Genomic DNA, 15,547 nt, shown 5'->3' on the forward strand with positions numbered 1-15,547 from the left:
GGTCGACTCAACGCTATCGAGGCACCGGAGCAGCGGCGTCGAGTAACCGCGCTTATAGAGTATGCCCTCACGGAGCGTGTATTTGGATGCTAAGGCCCTCAGTTTATCGGCTTCCTTGCGGTCTTCGGCGAGTTCCCCTCTTTGCAAAAACTCGACAATTGAGTCCATCCAAGTGGGCTGAGATGCCACCTCTACGGTCCCGACTTCGTCTCGGGAGACGGATGGCCGTGGGAGAAATTCAATGGGTACGGTCCCCAATCCGTCTTCGTTGATGCCAGATCCGAGGCGAGCAAGCGCGTCAGCCTCCGAATTTTGTTCTCTTCGGATATGGTGAATCTCGAACCAAGAGAAAGCATCGAGTTTGGAGTTTGTCTTAGCCAGGTACACGACCATGTTAGGTTCCTTGGCGGTGTAATCTCCTTTAACCTGGTTTACGATCAACTGCGAGTCGCAGTGTATTCGCAGGTTATGGGAGCCGAGTTTCTGTGCCAGCTCTATCCCTACAATGAGCGCTTCGTATTCAGCTTCATTGTTGGAGGCTTGGAAGCCGTAGTGAAGGGCGTATCGCAGCTTTTCCCCGTCGGGGTTAATCAAAATTATTCCGGCGCCAGCCCCCCGAGCATTAGATGCCCCATCTACGTATAGCTCCCAGATGGGACCCGTTGGGTCTACCTTCCTTTTCCGAGTTAACGCATCATCGTTCAAGTCAGCTTCCGCTCTTCCCATATCGGGAGTATAAGAGAATTCTGCCACGAAGTCGGCTAAGGCCTGCCCCTTTAAGCCGTTCTTGGGTGGAACTCAATCCCGTACTCGCTCAATTCTTGGGACCAGATCGCCATACAAGTCGATGTCCCCTTTTGAAGAGCTTTACCGATTGGATGCTCAGTTCGCACCGCGATTGGGTGAGCTTGGAAGTACGGTCATAGCTTCCTTGTTGCCGTTACGAGAGCCAGAGAAAGTTTCTCAATCTCGGTGTAGCGCGTTTCCGCGTCGAGTAAGGCTTTCCTCACGTAGTAGATCGGCCATTGGACCTTGTTTTCTTCGCGGACAAGGACAGCACTTACAGCTCTTTCAGAGACGGTGAGATACACGTATAGCGTCTCGCCCTCTCTCGGTTTAGAGAGGAATGGTGGGGACCCAAAGTAAGCCTTCATTTCCTGGAAGGCACTTTCGCATTCGTCCGTCCACTCAAAGCCGTCCGTCTTCTTCAGAGCTTTGAAGAACGGTTGACTCTTGTCGGTGGCTTTAGACACGAAGTGTGTCAGAGCGGCAATCCGACCGGTCAGGCTTTGTACCTCTTTGACTCGTCTTGGCGACTTCATTTCAAGGAGTGCCTTGATTTTTTCCGGGTTCGCCTCTATGCCTCGTCGGTTGACGATGTAACCGAGGAACTTCCCGGATTCAACCCCGAATACGCATTTGTTGGGGTTGAGCTTCATTTTATATCGGCGGAGGATTGTGAACATCTCCCTTAGGTCGCGTACGTGATTGGTTGCCAGTAGTCTCCGAACTTCCTTGCATCCCTTGGGTTGCATGGGAAATCGTCTTCGAGTTGGAAGATTGTGTTGACCGCTTTTCCCGCGGATTTGCCATCAACTCCTTGTACGTAGCATATTCTGGCTTGGGATTGGTCTCCAGCCATAATGCCAATTCCCACTTCGGTGGGGAATTTCACCAGTAGGTGGTACGTGGAAGTTGATTGCCCTTAGCCGGTTCAACGTGGGTCGCCCGATGATTAAGTTATAAGGCGACTCCTGATCGACCACTAGGAATGGGACCATGTGAACGGCCTCGATTCCTCCAGGGGTCCCAAAGGTGACCGGCAGGTCGATAATGCCCTCGGTCATAACCTTTTCCCCAGTGAACCCAAACAATGGCGTTTGGGTCGGAGTCGGGCGCAGCCCCCCGAGCTTCATGCGCTCTAGGGTGGACTTGAAAATTATGTCGGCAGCGCTGCCGTTATCGATGAGAACCCTTTTCACCAAGTTATTGGCCACTTGGGCCTTGAGCACGATCGCATCATTGTGCGGATGCACAACTCGCTTGGCCTCTTCATTGGTGAAATACATCGTCTCGTGAGGCACGGACGGAGGTTCTTCATATGTGAAGTTGACGTGCATAGCAGCGTCTTCCTGAGACGCGGCCCTAAGGAATTTCTTCCGTTGTCGGGCTGAATCTCCATCTTGTGGACCTCCCAGTATGGTGGTTACCACGTGGAGTTGTGGGTTGGCGTTGGCACTAGCCGTGGTTCGGTCGGCATAAGCGGCTGTTCCTCCTCCCTGACCAGACTGTTGTCTGTTCGTGGTGGGGCCCGCAGCGCTAATCATGCGTAACACAAACTCTTTTAACTCACCCCGTTGGATCAAAGCCTCGATTTGCCTTTTGAGATTGTAGCATTCCGAGGTCAAATGACCGTATTCCCGATGGAACTCACAATACCTGGATCGATCGCAGGTTGCGGGATCCTTCTTCATTGGAGCCGGGGGCGTGAACTTGTCACGTGCCAGAGCCAAAATTCTTTCCGGCGCTGTGTTAAGCGGTGTGAACGACGCGTACCCTTTGAAGTTTTCCGCAAGTCGCGGTTTCTGAGGTACAGGGGTTTGGTTGCTAGAAACCTGGTTCCCCTTGTTTCGCCTTTTTACGAGGTTCGTTCTGCTCGCGGCTAGGTTCTTCTCGACGGCGAGAGCTTTGATTAGTGCTCTTGCGGCCGTCGAGGTAATATTTGACTCCCATGAAGGTCTTAGCTCGAGTCATTAACTCGGCCATGGTAGAAGGGACACGGCCAACGACAGACTTGAGGAAGTCACTTGTGCGCAAGCCTTCTATGATAGCGGCAATTGCGTCACCGTCGTCAAAGCGGTCGACCTTGTTTGACTCTTCAGTGAATCGGGCGAGGTATCGTCTAAGAGACTCGCCACTCTCTTGCCTGATTGACCACAGGTACATCTTGGTCTTCTTTTGGACCATAGATGTAGCGAACCGTGCTAGGAACATGTCCTTCAGGTCTTTGAACGAGTGGATGCTTCCTGGCTTTAAGTTCTTGAACCACTCAAAGCTGGGTCCGGCGAGGGTAAGACTAAAAGCTTGGCACATGGCGCCGGGAGAAACACCCTGCATCGTCATCCAGGTTTCATAGTGCTGGATGTGGCAGGCAGGATCTGCTTTCCCATCATAGGGAGCGAGGTTCGGGAGCTTGAAATTCCCCGTACAAACCTCAGCCAGTATCTGAGTAGTGAAAGGTGATGAATTCTCCTCAACGACCCCATAGGCACTTCCACCTATTCCGTATTCTCGGAGATCTCGTACCTCATTTCGAAGGTTGTGGATCATAGTGACCACATCGAGACAGGTCGTTGGAGTAACCCCTTGATCGGGAGGAGTCACCTGCAGCCTCTCGTTAGACCCCTGTCCTGTGCGGCGGTTCCCGTTAGTAGGGGCTGCCAGCGGGATATTGGGTCTAGAGCTTAGTCGCTCTCTCAGATCATTGCCACGCCCAATGCGTTGAGCAGTGAGGCGGTCCCTAAGGTCAGGGCTGGTCGTACGGAGGCGCAGGCTTTGTTTGCGACGGTGCGCTCTCCGCGCGCCCTGACTTTCCGCAACATTCTCCCTCGGACCTAGTCGGTCGAGAGCTGAACGTCGAGAATTCCCCTCTTGAGAAGCTGCCGGCGCATCGCCTGTTCGGGGTAAGGGATTCGACGGACCGGCTTCAAACACGGTGGGGAGTCCCCCGTCCTTCGTGAGAGAAGTCTCGGTATCCTCCGACTCACCAGTACCCTCGTAATCAGGGTCGCGGTCGCGGCTTTCCTCGTTGAGGTTCTCAGGATCCCCGTTGGGGATTATCGTGTCACGCATAGGTTGCTTTGCAGCCAGTCGGCTGTGGTACCTTGCGTTCCTCGCCTTCAGTCGGCGGATACTCTCCTCTAACTCCACGATGCGGTCGTCCCTGCTATCAGGAGATGGAGATGGTGAGCGGGTCGAGCTCTCTTCGTGGAGCGATTCTTCGTCACCATGCGCTTGGGAGCGCAAGAAGTATTTCTTGATCCCAGTGACGTTTTCGGGGTTATTCACGCCCTCAGAACGTACGGGTGGTTGGCTACTCATCGTTTCTCAAGTTCGAGAAGGTTGAGTTTGCAGAAGAAAAGAAGAAGATGAACAGAAGGGATTTCGGGCTGAATAGGTCGGGAAGTCCCCTCCTTCTAGCGCCAAAATGTTGTCGCACGAAAATGAACAACTATTTAAAACCTCGGGCGGTTTGATCCAAGGCCGGACCAAGTGATCGCACCGGGGCCAAAAGTGTGAACTCGATAGTCTCGAGCTAGGGTTTTCTCGATCAACCCACCTCACGGGAGAGGTAGGGGGTGAGGAGGAGGAGTGACCGTGCCTTGGTTGTCGGCTGCCTACGTACCCGTGCGTGGGATCAGGTCAGAACGTAGTTCAGGCGTGAAAGACGCAGTATGAGGCGTAAAACCTTGGTGGAGAGGCGTGCTCGACGAAGGAGACGGGGCGCGAGGAGTCCTCGGAAGCGTCTCAGAACCTCGGAGATCGCGTACGCGTCTAGCGTGTTAGACGCGCGAGGGGAACTCTAGTCGAGAACCCTAGGGGCGTGCTTGAGCACCAGAGAACGTTTGGTCAGAGGGAGCGACGTCCGGGAAGTCCCCGTGAGTGCTTTGGAACCTCTGAGAACGGGGGAGAGAGAAGAGAGACTGCTTCAGGCCAAATATGGCATCCAGAGAAGCAGAGTAGAGTAAGAAATCGAGCGTGTCGATAGGAGATGAAGGGATGATCTTTCCCTGAATGAGAGGGGGTTTATATAGGTGTTTGAGGACCCTAAGGGGGTCCTTTGGCGTCCATGTGGGACTAGGAACGCGCCCCATTACAAGAGGAGACGCAGAACCCGCGGCGCAGAACCCGCGGCGCAGAATCCGCGGCGCACGATCTGCGTCGCTCATCGCGCGGCGCGGCCTTGGCCGGGCGCGGCGCGCGATCCCCAGCGCGTGGGCAGCGCTGCTCAATGCGCGGCGCGCGGCCCTACCGGCGCGGCGCGCGCTGGGCTTTGTTCCTGCGGGCTCTTCGCGACCGTCTCGCTTCCGGGCCCGTTGAGCTATTGTGGGCATGGTATTTTGGGTCATGACACAAATGTTTGTTTGACGGATAGGACCCGAGTTGATGCTCGACTCGAGAAGCGATGCTCGACTCGAGGAGACCGACTCGAGGCTCAACTCAAGGAGCGAAGCTCGACTCGAGAAGACCGACTCAAGGCTCATCTCGAAGAGAGAGGCTCGACCCGAGGAACCGACTCAAGTCTCAACTCGAGGGGCTAAGCTCGACTCAAGGAGTCAAGAGATTGGACGAGGGTTTGGAGGCTTGCCGCTCTTCAGGAACTCCGGCCTGACCATCGGCCATTTGAGCGACGTACCTTCTCGGTGTCTCGGGTTTTCCAAAAACGACCGACAACAGCTTCTTCATTTGTTCATGTCAACATGAGAAAGGACCATTAAGAATTTTCAATAAAATTCTTATGAAATGAAATTAATCCACAAGGACCAATTCACTCATCATGGCCGAGTGATATAGGTCATCGTATGACCATGTGAAAAAATTTATTGACATTCATTTCATCCTATGTCCAAAAAGACAAAAATACACATTTGACAATTTTCGTAAAACTAGTCTCGTTCTTGTTTTGACTTAGCTTCTAGTTTAAATATTCCTACTCGATGTGATTTGTGATAGTGACCTCATGGATCCAAATGAACAAAGCTTGAGCTAAATACTGTTACCGGTCATTTTCGGAACACCGGAAATTCAAAAACAATTCAAGGCCGGCCGGGCTTTGCCGGCCGGAAGCCCAACGGGCCCCGGCCCACCAGGCCCGAGCGCCCGATGCGCCCACGGCCCGGCGCGGCCGGTGCACGCGCACCTGCGCTCCCGGCCCTGAGGCCCACGGCCCAATGGGCCTCAGCCCGCCCTATCGTGCCTGGCTCGCGCGCCCTATCGTGCCTGGCTCGCGCGCACTCTGCGCCCCGGCCTACCGGCCCACGCGCGCGCTCCCGCGCACCCCGACCTCCCGGACTGCGCGCGCCTTGGCACCCCGGCCGAGCGCCCCTGCCGCCTCAGCCGGGTGTCCCCGCCACCTCGGCCACCTCAGTCGAGCACCTTTGCCAGCTCGGCCACCTCGGTCGAGCGCCTTCGCCAGCTCGACCACCTCAGTCGAGCGCCTTCGCCATCTCGGCCATCTCGGCCAAGCGTCTTCGTCAGTTCGGCCACCTCGGTCGAGCGCCTTCGCCAGCTCGGCCACCTGGGCCGAGCACCTTCGCCAGCTCGGCCACCTCGGTCGAGCGCCTTCGCCACCTCGGCCGAGCGTTCTTGCCACCTCGGCCAGGGCACGCCCGCTGCCGGGCACGCCGCACCCGGCCAAGTCCCGCACCTGGCATGCCCCGCGCCCGTCCTGGCGACATGTCCCACGCGCCCTGCGCCCTCTTAGGTGTGAGGCCTCGCGCGCCTCGCTCCCGGCCACCCGGTGGGCCTCAAGGGGCCGGCCCAAGGCCTCCCCGCAAACACTATAAATACCCCCCCCCCCCCCCTTGGGGAAGGAAAAGGGACCCCGGTTTTTTGACATAACTTACATCCTGGTTGATGCCAAGAACACTTCTCTTCTCTCGAGAACTCTCTTTCTCGCCCTCTTGTGACATTTCCAGGAGCGCGCACTCCTCCTCCCTCGGCTCAGAAAGTCAAGGACCCCCCTCCACGAGAGGGAGCGCGTTCCTCTTCTGCGACCCGAGCGTCTGCAGTACACACTGCCCTCCTGCTTCTTGGCCCTTGAGCTAGAACTCCGAGCTACGAGCACGCGACCCCTCTAAAGCCTTCACTAGAAGCTACGAGCCGGGTCCTACTCTAAAGCCTTGGATTCACAAAGCCTCCGAGCCCAAGATAGCCTCCCCACACAAATTGAACTACGTTCTGACCTGATCCCTACTAAAGGGTATGTAGGCAGCCAACCTTTGGCACGGTCACACTCCCCAAAACACACCTCAGGGTTTGGAGGGTGCAGCTCGGTCTACGAGCTCCCGTTTTTGGCCCGGGCGCAATCACTTGGTCCGGCCTTGGATCGAACCGCCCGAGGTATTTAATCGTTGTTCATTTTCGTGCGACAACAAATAATTGGACTCAAAAGTTCACAAACCTTTTCCAAGTTTAGCATAATGTCAACTGACTCCACTAAAGAGTTGACACTGAAAATCTCTCGGTTCAAATGAATTTATTTTCTACTCAAGAATTCAACTTAATTGTAATGAGCGGATCCACAGAATATTATCAGTGTTTACCCTTCATGAATATCATTAGCTAGTCGGGATTTACAAAATTACCATTTTACGCTTCTAGCTGTTATTTCCTCAACTCCTTTGTCGCTTGTGAATAAGTTAGAAACAATGTATTGACGAGGAGCTAACAAGTCACATTGCTTCATCCAAAAGAGTCAAGACTCAATTTGGACACTGGCCAGTTCATTTATTCACATTCCAAGGAACATAGCATGAGGTGATATACATTGCATTTCAGCAATCTTGTACATGAATTCCATATCTATGAGAACTTCACAAAGTTACTCATGACATTCTCACAACTTAGTACTTCACCAATAGGCCCTGCTCAGAATCACATAGTGAGTTCGAACTCTGACTTTCTCAAATGAGAATACGTAAGATGTGAAATGGCATGTCTCATTTCATGATTAAGGTAAACACGATGCAATTCATACGTAGTGACTTCGAGACATAAGAGGTTAAATGGTTTTGTTCTTATTTTGTCTCTAGAAGTGCACTGATCAATTCAGTACCTTCGGAAGATACCTAGAAGAACTATACAGTCTCCAACTCTCAATGCCCCATAACTAGACATCATAGATTCTCCTAACAATCGTACTCAAGTCAATAGTCATTTGACCCTTAGATTGCGAATATATCGTTTTAAGCAAACTACGAAGAGTTTGTTCATGCAAATCTACATTTGTCTCCTCGTAAGCTGTTTAGTTTGTTTATGGACTAAAGACTAATGTTTTATCATAAGTTTCAAACACACAAGGAAGAATGAATGAACGTTTCAACGTTTTATTAATGAATAAGTAATTACAAGCAAGAGTCTTCGTGAGACTTTATTACATCAAATGTACAAAATAAAGACTACAACTCTTCTTGTGGGCACCATTGACAACAAACTCCCACCTGACTCAAAGAAGATGTGTGTAGTCCTTCATCCCTAATCCCTCTCGATGTTGGTTGAAGACCTTGTTCGCTAGGGCCTTAGTGAATGGATCTGCAAGGTTGTCCACCATTCAGATCTTCTTCACTTCCACGTCTCCGCGCTGCACGATCTCTCGAATCAAATGGTATTTCCTCTCAATATGTTTAGAGCGCTTATGGCTTCGAGGTTCCTTTGAGTTAGCGACAGCCCCACTATTATCACAATAAAGGGTCATGGGCTCGTCGACGTTTGGAACAACTTCCAAATACTTAAGGAATTTTCTAAGCCATACAGCCTCTTTGGATGCTTCACAAGCGGCCACATATTCTGCTTCTATTGTGGAGTCAGCAATGCATGATTGCTTAATACTCCTCCATACAACAGCTCCATCATTAAGGATGAACACAGATCCCGAAGTGGATTTCTTAGAATCCTTATCCGCTTGAAAATCGGAGTCGGTATATCCCGTCATAGTCAGGTCAGTACCTGAGTATGTAAGCATGAAGTTCCTAGTTCTTCGAAGATACTTGAGAACATGCTTAATAGCAATCCAGTGCTCGGGTCAAGGGTTGGATTTGAAACGGCTAACTACGCCAACGGCGAAACATATATCAGGTCTAGTGCAAAGCATAGCATACATGAGGCTTCCTACGGCAGAGGCGTAAGGAATTTTCCTCATGTCAATAATCTCTTGTGCAGTCTCGATGCCTGTTTGGCCCTTCTTGGATTCTTGCATCGAGAAGCGATCCATCACCTTATCAGTATAAGATGCTTGAGAGAGCGACACGGTCCGGTTTTTTCGATCTCGAAAGATTTGGATCCCCAAAATGTACGTGGCTTCTCCTAGATCCTTCATATCGAATTGCTTTGCTAACAAGACCTTAACCTCAGATAATTTAACCACATCGTTACCTATGAGTAATATATCATCGACATATAGTACCAGAAACACAACTTTGCCTTCGTGCATTAACTTGTAAACGCACGGCTCATCTATTGACTGTTCAAAGCCGAAGCTCTTTACAGATTCATCCAATCTAATATTCCATGACCTAGATGCTTGCTTTAGTCCATAAATGGACTTAAGTAACTCACAAACCTTGGTCTCTTGACCTTTTTTCACGAAACCGTCTGGTTGAGACATGTAAATGCGCTCATCAAAATTGCCATTCAGGAAGGCTGTCTTGACATCCATTTTCCAGATCTCATAGTCGAGAGCTGCAGCTATGGATAGGAGTATGCGGATGGATATATGCATCGTGACTGGCGAGAAGGTTTCTTCATAGTCCATCCCTTCTTGTTGGGTATAACCCTTAGGCACAAGTCGTCCTTTGAACGTTTCGACGTTCCCATTCGGACATCTTTTCTTCTTCTATATCCACTTACACCCTACGGGTTTAACCCCTTCAGGAAGGTCTACAAGTTTCCAGACTTTGTTGACATACATCGAGTGCATTTCAACTTTCATGGCGTCAAGCCAAAGGTTTGATTCTGAACAAGCCATCGCTTGGCTATAGGAAACAGGATCATCCATGTCAGAGACGGCTACGAGAGAGTCTACATAGGACATGTACCTGTCAGGCTTTTGAGTAGTCCTCCCACTACGTCGAAGTACTACTTGACGAGATTCTGAAAAGTTAGGTTGTGTTTCAGTTGGGGTAAGAACAGTTCTTACAGATGAGGTAGAAGCTTCCTCACCCAACTTTTCTTCAAGCACAATTTTTCTTCTAGGTTTTGCATCCTTCATAAAGTCCTCGGGACTATAGAAAGTAAAACATTTGGTTTCCTTTGGATATCCAACAAACAGACACAATTCTGATCTACTAGCCAACTTGCTAGCCTTTTGCCTCAGCACATGTGCAGGGCATCCCCAGATTTTGATACGGCCAAGATTTACTTTACGGCCAGTCCATCGTTCATAAGGTGTACTAGGAACCGTTTTAAACGGAACTTGGTTCAGAATGTAAGCGGCTGTTTTGAGGACATATCCCCAAAAGGAAAGAGGGAGTGATGAGTAACTCATCATTGATCTAACCATCTCCATAAGAGTTCGATTTCTTCTCTTTGACACCCCGTTTTGTTGAGGTGTGCAAGGTGCGGTAAGCTGAGAAGCGATACCTTCTTCTTTAAGAAAGTCATCGAACTCTCCAGATATATACGCACCACCTCGATCGGATTGAAGGGTTTTGATCACTTTGCCAGTTTGCTTTTCCACTAAAGCCCTAAAAACCTTAAATACGTTAAAGATCTCGGATTTGTGTTTGAGCAAATAGACAAAACCATATCTTCAATAATCATCGGTGAAGGTAACGAATTATTCGTATCCACCACGTGCCTGTTGACTGAGCAAACGACATACATCAGAATGTACTAGTTCCAGCAACTCAGTGGTTCTTCGACCCTTATCGGAGAAAGGTCGCTTAGTCATTTTTCCTTCTATGCAGGATTCACAAGAAGGTAGTGAACCTATTGCAGAGGATTGGAGTGGACCGTGTTGTCTGTCGTTTTCGGAAAACCCGAGACGCCAAGAAGGCACGTCGCTCAAAGGGCCGATGGTAAGGCCGGAGGTCCCGAAGAGCGGCAGGTCTTCAAGCCCTCGCCCAAACTCTTGACTCCTCGAGTCGAGCTTCGCTCCTCGAGTCGAGTCTTGAGTCAATCTCCTCGAGTCGAGCTTCGCTCCTTGAGTCGAGCCTTGAGTCAATCTCCTCGAGTCGAGCTTCGCTCCTCGAGTCGAGCGTTGAATTGTTCTTCGAGTCGAGCCGCGAGTTATTCTCGAGTCAAGTCGCTAGTCGCTCTCGTCGAGTTGAGCCTTGCTCCTCGAATCGAGTCACTCTCGTCAAGTGGAAATCTTCATATTTCACGTGGGAAGAATGATATTCGAAGGCCCGCAAGAGCCCGGCAAGACGAGCCGTTCATCACGCGCACAACACACTACGCTGGCCAGCCGTGCAGCAGACGGCGCGCCGCGCCAGGCAGGCGCGCGCCGCATGCTCTATGCGCCGCGCGACCTGCGCCGCGCCCGGTGACCCGCGCGCCGCGCGTTGTGCGCCGTGCTTTGTGCGCCGCACGCGCCGTGCGCCTCCACTTGATGGCATGCGCATTCCTAGTCCCACATGGACGAAAAAGGGACCTTCTAAGGCTCCCAAACACCTATATAAACCCCCTCCCATTGAGGGGAAAGCCATCCAATAATATCCCATTAAAGCCTATTCAATTCGATAAATTCTCTTCATCTCCTATCGACACGCTCGATTTCTTACTCTTCTCTGCTTCTCTGGATGCCATATTTGGCCTGAAGCAGGCTCTCTTCTCTCTCCCCCGTTCTCAAAGGTTCCGAAGCACTCACGGGGACTTCCCGGACGTCGCTCCATTTGACCGAACGTTCTCCGGTGCTCAAGCACGCCCCTAGGGTTCTAGACTAGAGTTCCCCTCGCGCGTCTAACACGCTAGACGCGTACGCGATCTCCGAAGTTCTGAGATGCTGCCGAGGACTCCTCACGCCCCATCTCCTTCGTCAAGCACGCCTCTCCACCAAGGCTCCGCGCCTCATACTGCGTCACATACGCTTGAACTACGTTCTGACTTGATCCCACGCACGGGTACGTAGGCAGCCGACAACCAAGGCACGGTCACTCCTCCTCCTCACCCCCTACCTCTCCCGAGAGGCGGGTTGATCGGAGAAAACCTAGCTCGAGACTATCGAGTTCACACTCTTGGCCCGGGTGCGATCACTTGGTCCGGCCTTGGATCGAACTGCCCGAGGTATATAATAGTTGTTCATTTTCGTGCGACAACAGACCGTCCCTCACAAGTCTCTTAATCCTATCTAGACTGATATGACCAAGTCTTAAGTGCCTGAGGTATGTTGATTTTGTTAGATCGGAGGATTCAGAAAGTTTGATCCTCTTTGGCTCCCTAATTAGATCGTTATCTATTTCGGTGTCTAAAAGAGAAGGTTGAGTTGGATAAATGTAAAAAAGACCATTCTTCATACATGCATCAGTGACAAAAGAATTTGAAAAAGAAATACGAATTCCATTCTTTATAAACTTTTAAATGATAATCTTGCTCGAAAAGTTGAGTAACAGATATTAAGTTTTTCCCAAAGGAAGGAACATGATAAACGTTATTCAAATTTAAAGTGGGATCTTCAAAAGATAGCGTCACGGATCCCACAGCATTCGCAGACACCACGCTCCCATCACCCCACTTGAAGTAGAAGTCGCCATCCTCTAAGCTTTTGCTTTTCCTAAAACCAGTTAAGGAGCATCAAATATGGTTAGTACCAGCGGAGTCAATAATCCACCATGATACATTATCAGCTACTAAACAAGCTTCAGCAATAAGTACAATACCTTTTACTTTGGTTTTGTGGTAGGCAGGACAGTTCCTACGCCAGTGACCAAGCTCATTGCAGTGGTGGCACTTGTCGTTAGACTTGTCCACCTTCAGAGCCTTTGGCGTCTTCTTCTTCTTTTGAACCTTAGGTTGGTTCTTCTTCTCGGCTTTACGAGGTATCTTCTTAGATCCAGAGGTGGAGGCAGTAGCATGTACCTCTCCTTGACTCCTCTTTTTCTTAGTGAGTCCCTCAGCGGTTTGAAGCTCCTTCATAAGCTCGGTAACAGTGTACTCTAGCTTGTTCATGGAGTAGTTCAGCTCGAAGGTATCGAAAGATCCGGGGAGAGTTTCCAAGATCATATCTATTTTAATCTCCCCATCAATTTCAGATCCAAGAATCTCCATTTCGTTTAGATAGCTAATGATCAGCATCGTATGATCTCTAACGGGAGTTCCAACCTTCATACGACAGTTCATAAATTGTCGGACCGCTTGTTGCCTAACTTGTCGTCCTTGCCCTTCAAACATCACATGGAGATTGTAGAGCATATCGGTGGCAGTCTTGAAGTCACGATGTTGTTGTTGCAACACATTATTCATTGATGCTAAAATATAGCACCACGCAATCTCATCGGATCGGAGCCAGGCCGCCAGGGCGTCTTTTTCCTCTTGTTTTGAATCTTCATTCGTTTGAGGACAGGGGGTGGTGAGAACCCATTTGTGCTTGTCGACAGTAACGACTATGTCGAGGTTACTATTCCAGTCGACGTAATTGTTGCCTTCGAGTTTATTCGAGGAAAGAATGGTTGATAGAGGGTTGAGAGACATATTGCCTATAAAAGTTGAAACAAGTTTATGATTAGTCTTTGGTTAAGCATTTAAGTTTTATTTAAGACTCGATAAAATCCAAAGGTGTTATAAACCAAACGATAATTTACTCCCTCAAGAGAAGGCTGCAAAAAATCTCCATTTATAAGTAAATGACACATCATTAACGCTTAGCCAAGATATCAATACACCAAATTTGACTAGCCACCTTTTAAATTGGTTTGATCACTCACATCCTTTCGCAGAGCCTCAAGGGAGGATTACTAGGGATTGAGCCTAAGAGTGCAACCAACCACTTAATCCAAAAGGTAAACTTTGAAAAACAATCCCCCAAGGGGAGGCCTTGCCTTCATCGTCTCACTCTCGGACGTAGCTCATTGAGCAATGATCAAAGCAAAAACGCCTTAAAGTACTCCCATTTAAGAGAGGGCCACAAGAACGGCTCTTAGTCTCACGTTAATTGCTTCTTTCATTAGTGTTGGGGATCGTGGGTTACAAACAACAAGTATAACCCTCGCACTTAGTTTTTGGAGTTGGTACATCGACTCTTATAAGTTCGGAAACGATTTTCCTAGTTATAGAGTGATAGAGCGGACAACTAGAAAAGAATCATAGTAGTTCATGTTCAGAGCCGTGTTAGTGCAAAAAGGCACAAGGTACATACTCGGATCTTTTTCTATTTTCTATTCGGGGAAACTGCATGAGGGAAGTGTGAACTTCAACTCACTCGAACACTTGAAAGTTTGAGATTACACATCTTTTATTTTTCGACTTGTCTACGAAGAGACCTCCCACTCAAATTTTCAAGAGCATATAGATTTTAAACATATGTGATATAGATAGAGTTTTGAAAATATTTTGAAAACTTATTTGATTTGGATGACAAAATATTTTAAAGTTTGAAAATGAAAACTGTTTTTCAAAATTCAAACTAGTTTTGTAAAAATTCAATTTCAATTAAACTTTCAAAAATCAAAACATTTTAATCTTTTACATTATGTTTATGATCTTATAAAAAACACTTTTGCTCAAGAAAATTTTCTCATTAGAGTTCTATAACTCATGGTAGTGGGGCTGAAAATCCGGATTTCTAAAAAAACTGGACTTTCGGAACAGCCGCGCACCTTGGAGTAAAACCGCCATAACTGGTGGCTCCAATGTCCTTTTGACCCAAAACCGGTGAAATTGGAAAAAGAAGAGAAAGACCTCTAATTTGATTCAAGAATCATTAAATTTAGAATTCTGAGCAGAAAGTTATGCCACTTTTACTGCGGATTTTACTCGAGCTCGAAGAAAACAGAAATAATTAAAGTTCGGTCTTTTAGTGCGTAAAAAGAATCGAGTGTAACGGAACGTTTTAGGAAGTTGTTAAGGATTTTATTTTTATTTTATTAACATGGTAATAACATGATATAAAAGAAATAACAACAAGCATAAAACGTTTCAAGTAAATAAAAGAAACTAGCAAGACAAGAAAACTAGTCACAAAATTTACTAGAAATTTTCTCAAAATTTTAAAACACGTTTTTCAATATAAAATATTAAAAACTTTTAAAACTGATTCTAAAGTGTTTTAATAACATCCCAAACTCATAGAAAATCAACATGATTTTTAATTTAAAGGCAAGAGCAATAAATTAAAAAAAATCTAAGAAAACAATTCTAAGTTCTTACAAAATTAGTAAACTTCTGAAAACGATTTTCAAGCTCATAATTTTAAATACATGTACATACATATCTTTGACCATAGCTCTGATACCATTTGTTGGAATTGATCTAGGGTTTAAGAAAAAGTTTATCGCTTCGGGTAAGCGGCGGAATTTTAAAAATTTTCTTTTCACAAGTAAAACGATTTTACTAACCTAGACCAAGAGCAAGCACATCTAAATATAAACTATTATGAGCATTAAAGATTACTAACCTTTTAGAAGCTTTAACGTTGATAAGCCTTCGGAAGGTTGAAAACGTTCGTCTCCCTCGCAGCACTTCTCTCTTCTTTCCTCGCCAACTCGAGCAACCACGAAAGTTTCTATCACTATAATCACTCGAGACAAATAGGAATTAGTGTGTGGGCACTTTTGAACACTACAACTCAAGAACAAGTCTAAAAGTCGAAGAGCTATACTCGCTAGGTCAAATG

This window comes from Urtica dioica, chromosome 2 (assembly GCF_054948205.1).
Source record: "Urtica dioica subsp. dioica isolate 48M chromosome 2, U.dioica_male_clone48M_v1_H2, whole genome shotgun sequence".
Lineage (NCBI taxonomy): Eukaryota > Viridiplantae > Streptophyta > Magnoliopsida > Rosales > Urticaceae > Urtica > Urtica dioica.